Genomic DNA, 6,832 nt, shown 5'->3' with positions numbered 1-6,832 from the left:
CAGGAGGAGATCTCTCGTCTTTATAACCCTTTCACTACCCTTTGTCGTGTGGCAGTGAAAGGGTTAACCTTCTGTATTGTCGCAGTGAAAGGGTTAACCCTTTGGTGGTGTGGCAGTGAAAGGGTTAACCTTCTGTATTGTCGCAGTGAAAGGGTTAACCCTTTGTCGTGTGGCAGTGAAAGGGTTAACCTTCTGTATTGTCGCAGTGAAAGGGTTAACCCTTTGGTAGTGTGGTAGTGAAAGGGTTAACATTATGTATTGTCACAGTGAAAGGGTTAACCCGTTGGTAGTGTGGCAGTGAAAGGGTTAACCTTCTGTATTGTCGCAGTGAAAGGGTTAACCCTTTGGTAGTGAAAGGGTTAACCTTCTGTATTGTCGCAGTGAAAGGGTTAACCCTTTGGTAGTGTGGTAGTGAAAGGGTTAACCTTCTGTATTGTCACAGTGAAAGGGTTAACCATTTGGTGGTGTGGCAGTGAAAGGGTTAACCTTCTGTATTGTCACAGTGAAATGGTTAACCCTTTGGTAGTGTGGTAGTGAAAGGGTTAACCTTCTGTATTGTCACAGTGAAAGGGTTAACCCTTTGGTGGTGCGGCAGTGAAAGGGTTAACCTTCTGTATTGTCGCAGTGAAAGGGTTAACCCTTTGGTAGTGTGGTAGTGAAAGGGTTAACCTTCTGTATTGTCACAGTGAAAGGGTTAACCCTTTGGTAGTGTGGTAGTGAAAGGGTTAACCTTCTGTATTGTCGCAGTGAAAGGGTTAACCCTTTGGTAGTGTGGTAGTGAAAGGGTTAACCTTCTGTATTGTCACAGTGAAAGGGTTAACCCTTTGGTGGTGCGGCAGTGAAAGGGTTAACCTTCTGTATTGTCGCAGTGAAAGGGTTAACCCGTTGGTGGTGTGGTAGTGAAAGGGTTAACCTTCTGTATTGTCACAGTGAAAGGGTTAACCCTTTGGTAGTGTGGTAGTGAAAGGGTTAACATTATGTATTGTCGCAGTGAAAGGGTTAACCCTTTGGTGGTGCGGCAGTGAAAGGGTTAACCTTCTGTATTGTCGCAGTGAAAGGGTTAACCCTTTGGTGGTGTGGCAGTGAAAGGGTTAACCTTCTGTATTGTCGCAGTGAAAGGGTTAACCCTTTGGTAGTGTGGCAGTGAAAGGGTTAACCTTCTGTATTGTCACAGTGAAATGGTTAACCCTTTGGTAGTGTGGTAGTGAAAGGGTTAACCTTCTGTATTGTCACAGTGAAAGGGTTAAGCCTTTGGTAGTGCGGCAGTGAAAGGGTTAACCTTCTGTATTGTCGCAGTGAAAGGGTTAACCCGTTGGTGGTGTGGCAGTGAAAGGGTTAACCTTCTGTATTGTCAGTGAAAGGGTTAACCCTTTGGTGGTGTGGTAGTGAAAGGGTCAACCCTCTGTATTGTCGCAGTGAAAGGGTTAACCCTTTGGTAGTGCGGCAGTGAAAGGGTTAACCCTTTGGTGGTGTGGTAGTGAAAGGGTTAACCCTTTGGTGGTGTGGTAGTGAAAGGGACAATGAACGTGTGTATTTTATTTTCTCAGAAGCATCTGTCTTGACGTGTAAACAGAGTTTCTGTGGAAAAGATCTTTGTTGATATGTCCCTCTTAGTTCCCATATCATCTTCTGCTGCAGATAAACCCATCACCACTCATCTGCTCTGTTTACATCTAGTCATTTAGCCGACGCTTTTATCCAAAGAGACTTACAAACTGTGAACAACAAGTCAGCAGGAGGGGCACACCTCTGGCAGTGGTGTTGTTTGTCTAGCAGTGCAGAGCTTGAGTGACACACTCTGAGTGCATAGTAGTATAGACATATTAAAGGGGACATGCATTATAAATGGCTTTTTTCAGTATTTACCATTGTTTTATAGTAATAGGAGTTAGTATCAATGGGTCTGTGTCTCTAATTACCATATTGACTCATCAGTCTAGTCTGGAGTTCACAAGATCTTCCCTCACTCAACTAAACTGTTCTGATTTGACGGTTTCTGTGACGTCGACATAGCATTGATTTGCATAACGAACTCTATGGTTGTTGTAGCGCACAGTGAAACCAGACACTTCCTCAAACGGGAGAGGCAGAGCGAGCAAGAGAGAGTGAGAGAGAGATAGAGAAGGGGACCTGTCTTATCTCACACACGCAGCGTTCGTTTACACCAGGGGTGGGCAATTATTTTTCCCGGGGGGCCGAATGAGCAACTGAAAATATGTTGGGGGGCCGGGCCAAAATTCCAAACTCAATTATGCATAATATAAATTGTATTTCTATATAAAAAGCAGTAAATGGCATTGTTTTGACCCCTGGTAAGAGTTTATGTTATTATTTGGCAATTAAAAGGTGCATGAGGTTAGCTTTCAAAAATATCATTTATTCAAATAGAATTTATTTCCAAAATGATAAACAAAATGTGAAACATTAATAACAAAGGGCATTTTGAGTTTCATATACTATTGAAACAAGGATTTTCTTAGCTTTCTAAAAACATCACATCATCTTATAGCAAAAATAAACAAGACATGTCACTGAACTGTGTAAAGAAAAGTGTCCCAGTTTTGTAGCCTTTTTTACTTTACATGCCTATATTAAACATTTAATGTTTTCAGAACTGTGCAAAAAAAAGAAAAAAAAATATCAAGTGTCCCATTTCACTTGTTATATTTCCACATTTTAGTGTTCTTCAGTTCTTTTTTTTCATTCAGTGTGAGAAATCCAGTCTCTGTTGAGCTCCATCAAAGTCAGGTTGCATGTCTGAGGTGGAGATGCGAAGCACAGCTGCCAGATGTTCATCAGTGAGAGAGGATCTGTACCTGGACTTGGTAAACGTCATGACTGAGAATGTCTGTTCACATATGTAGGTGGATCCAAAGAGAACCAACATCTTCTGATCATGTCTCCTAAGCGTATATTGTGCGTGTGAACGTTGACATGAAAAGAAAAAAGAAAACAAAAAAGAAAAAAAAAATATTAAAAGATTTTTTTTTTTTTATTACTATCATGTCATCTTTCGCGGGCCGGTCAGAATCATCCCGCGGGCCGTATCCGGCCCGCGGGCCGTACAATGCCCAGGTCTGGTTTACACAGTGCTCCGTGCCTCTCTCTCTCTCTCTCTCTCTCTCTCTCTCATATCACTGTCAACAATAATACAATAATAATCACAGGGGTATATATTGTCATTTGAAACAAGTTACCAATGCATTGTCCCGTGGGATTATGCCCCCCCGTGCTGAAATTAATTAGTATCCCCCTCAATCTCTCTCTATCTCTCTCTGTGCCAGTCGCAGACTGTGTGGATGACTGTCACTCAAAGTGCCTGAAATTATTATTATTATTATTATTATTATTATTATTATTATTATTATTATTATTATTATTATTATTATTATTATTATTATTATTATTATTATTATTATTATTATTATTATTATTATTATTATTATTATTATTATTATTATTATTATTATTATGTAAGGTACACTTGAGCTGACCATTATGTTAAAATACATGAAGTTTGGAAGGGGGCAGGAAACATACGTTTTCTTCATCCTGCTCCTTTTCGGCCATGGGTGTGTAAAAAAAAATAAAAAATTGGTGATATTGTGCAAAGATGAACTGTACCCCCATGTACGAAACAAAATTAAATGAATTAGTGTAGGGGTCTTCAGGGTGTGTAGTTAGAATATGCAGAGCGTAGGGGTCTTGAGGGCATGTAGTTAGAAGATGCAGAGCGTAGGGGTCTTCAGGGTGTGTAGTTAGAAGATGCAGAACGTAGGGGTCTTCAGGGTGTGTAGTTAGAAGATGCAGAGCGTAGGGTTCTTGAGGGTGTGTAGTTAGAAGATGCAGAGTCTAGTGGTCTTGAGGGAGTGTAGTTAGAAGATGCAGAGCGTAGGGGTCTTGAGGGAGTGTAGTTAGAAGATGCAGAGCGTAGGGGTCTTGAGGGTGTGTAGTTACAAGATGCAGAGCGTAGGGGTCTTGAGGGTGTGTAGTTAGAAGATGCAGAGCGTAGGGGTCTTGAGGGTGTGTAGTTACAAGATGCAGAGCGTAGGGGTCTTGAGGGTGTGTAGTTACAAGATGCAGAGCGTAGGGGTCTTGAGGGTGTGTAGTTAGAAGATGCAGATCGTAGGGGTCTTGAGGGTGTGTAGTTACAAGATGCAGAGTTTCAAGTTTCAAGTTCAAGTTTCTTTAATAGTTGTCATACAGAAGTACAGAATACTTTCATACAAAATGCTTCTTACTGTTACGCTCCAGAGACTGTGCCAGACAAGATAGTATCAAATAACATAGTATAGCATGTAATTTAGAAGAAGAAAATGAGGTCACAGTGTTCGGTATAGACATATGTACAATGTTCTGAGTTACCATATAATATACAATACTATGCAGTGTACTAATGTACAGTACTATATAGTGCAAAGCAGAAATGGGATGAGGTACAATTTAGGTACAATTTACAGTAAGGTGTACGAGTTGTAGTGCAATCCTTCATCAATAAATATAAAGTGTGGGGAGTGGGTGCTACAGTGTGTTTGTTTAAAGTGGGTGTGTGCTATAAAGTGTGTGGAGTGGGTGCTACAGTGTGTTTGTTTAAAGTGAGTGTGTGCGTGTGGATGTGTGTGCTATGTGCGTTTGGTGGTTGTTGTTGTGTAGTGTTCATTGTTCGTTTAGCAGCCTGATGGCCTGGGGATAGAAGCTTCTTCTGAGTCTTTCTGTGCTCGCCTTGAGACTCCGGTATCGCTTGCCTGACCGCAGCAGTTCAAAGAGGCAGTTGTTCGGGTGACTGGAGTCTTTAATGATTCTCTTAGCCTTGCCCTTGCAACGCTTGTTGTAAATGTTCTGGAGGGTGGGGAGCCCCCCTCCAATTGTGCGTTCGGCTGAACGTGTCACTCTTTGTAGTCTGCTTCGGTCTTGTGCAGTGCTATTCCCAAACCAGGAGGTGATGTTGCCGGTCAAGATGCTCTCTATTGTACATGAGTAGAAGTTCTTAAGGATCTTCTGACTGACTTGGAACTTCCTTAGGCGCCTGAGGAAGTAGAGGCGTTGTCGTGCCTTCTTCACAACACTGTCAATGTGTGTGGTCCATGTCAAGTCCTCGGATATGTAGGCTCCGAGGTACTTAAAGCTGTTGACTCTCTCAACCGGTGCCCCGTCGATGCTGAGGGGGCTGTAGTCCTTGACCCCCGACCACCTGAAGTCCACAATCATCTCCTTTGTTTTGCTGACGTTCAGGGAGAGGCTGTTTTCCTGGCACCATCCCGCCAGGACCTTGACCTCTTCCAGGTAGGCCCTCTCGTCGTTGGCAGAGATCAGGCCCACCACCACTGTGTCGTCAGCAAATTTGATGATTGTATTGCTACTCCGCTGAGCCACACAGTCGTGTGTGTACAGGGAGTAGAGGAGGGGACTCAGAACACAGCCCTGGGGGGCCCCTATGTTGAGGGTGATGGATGAGGAGGTGCAGTTGCCTGCTCTCACCTCCTGGGGTCTGCCAGTCAGGAAGTCCAAGACCCACTGGCAGAGGTCATAGTTCAAGCCCAGGTCCCTGAGCTTGGCTATGAGTATGGAGGGGACTATGGTATTGAATGCCGAGCTGTAGTCGATGAATAGCATTCTCACATAGTTCCCCTGCCTCTTGTCCAGGTGTGATGCTGCTGTGTGCAGCACATGGGCTATGGCGTCCTCCGTGGACCTGTTGGGGCGGTATGCAAATTGCAGGGGGTCCATGTTGATGGGGAGGGAGGAGCAGATGTAGCCCTTTACTAGCTTCTCAAAGCACTTCATGGCTATGGAGGTGAGAGCTACAGGGCGGTAGTCGTTGAGGCAAGCAGGCTTGGATTTTTTGGGTACAGGGATAATAGTGGACTTCTTCAGGCAGGTGGGGATGACAGCCTGTTCTAAGGACAGGTTAAATATGTCAGTGCGTCAGAGCGTAGGGGTCTTGAGAGTGTGTAGTTAGAAGATGCAGAGCGTAGGGGTCTTGAGGGTGTGTAGTTAGAAGATGCAGAGCGTAGGGGTCTTGAGGGTGTGTAGTTAGAAGATGTAGAGCATAGGGGTCTTGAGGGTGTGTAGTTAGAAGATGCAGAGCGTAGGGGTCTTGAGGGAGTGTAGTTAAAAGATGCAGAGCGTAGGGGTCTTGAGGGAGTGTAGTTAGAAGATACAGAGCGTAGGGGTCTTGAGGGTGTGTAGTTAGAAGATGCAGAGCATAAGCGTCTTGAGGGTGTGTAGTTAGAAGATGCAGAGCGTAGGGGTCTTGAGGGTGTGTAGTTAGAAGATGCAGAGCGTAGGGGTCTTGAGGGAGTGTAGTTAGAGACCATTGACCAAAGGTAGGAGGGAGCCGTTCCCCCTCAACGGGAAGCCAGTGCAGCTCTCTGAGAAGTGGGCTGGCGTTGGTAGGCTGGACATCAGGCGGCCTGTAGCTGTTCCGCAACTGTTCCTACTTCCAGGGTAGGCCTGATTGGCCCCGACAGGCACGTGACCCGCGCGGCCACGCCCCGCGGCAGCCCCAAGGCGCGCGGCAACGAGGCTGCTGTAGTTCACAGGCGCTTTCCGCCTTCCATTAGGAAGGAGTTCGCGGCGCCTTTCATAATAATATCATCAGTCATCTCTAATAATATTAATCACTGTTCAATGTACTAATATACAATACGGCTCACGTTTCCCACTTCAATGACAGAGCCGCTGTTTAATAATATTGTCGCGGCGGAGCTCCGTCGCGGCAGCATTATGTAGCAGTAATCCCCCCTTTTTTACCATCGACAAACTAGCTCAATTGGTAATTCTGCTTGGCTGTGGATCCTATGGTCCTAAGTTTGATTCCCTTAAGTTTTTT

The sequence above is a fragment of the Notolepis coatsorum genome (genome assembly GCF_963971535.1).
Source record: "Notolepis coatsorum genome assembly, chromosome: 1".
In the NCBI taxonomy this organism is placed as follows: domain Eukaryota; kingdom Metazoa; phylum Chordata; class Actinopteri; order Aulopiformes; family Paralepididae; genus Notolepis; species Notolepis coatsorum.
Note: the sequence above shows the minus strand (reverse complement) of the source record.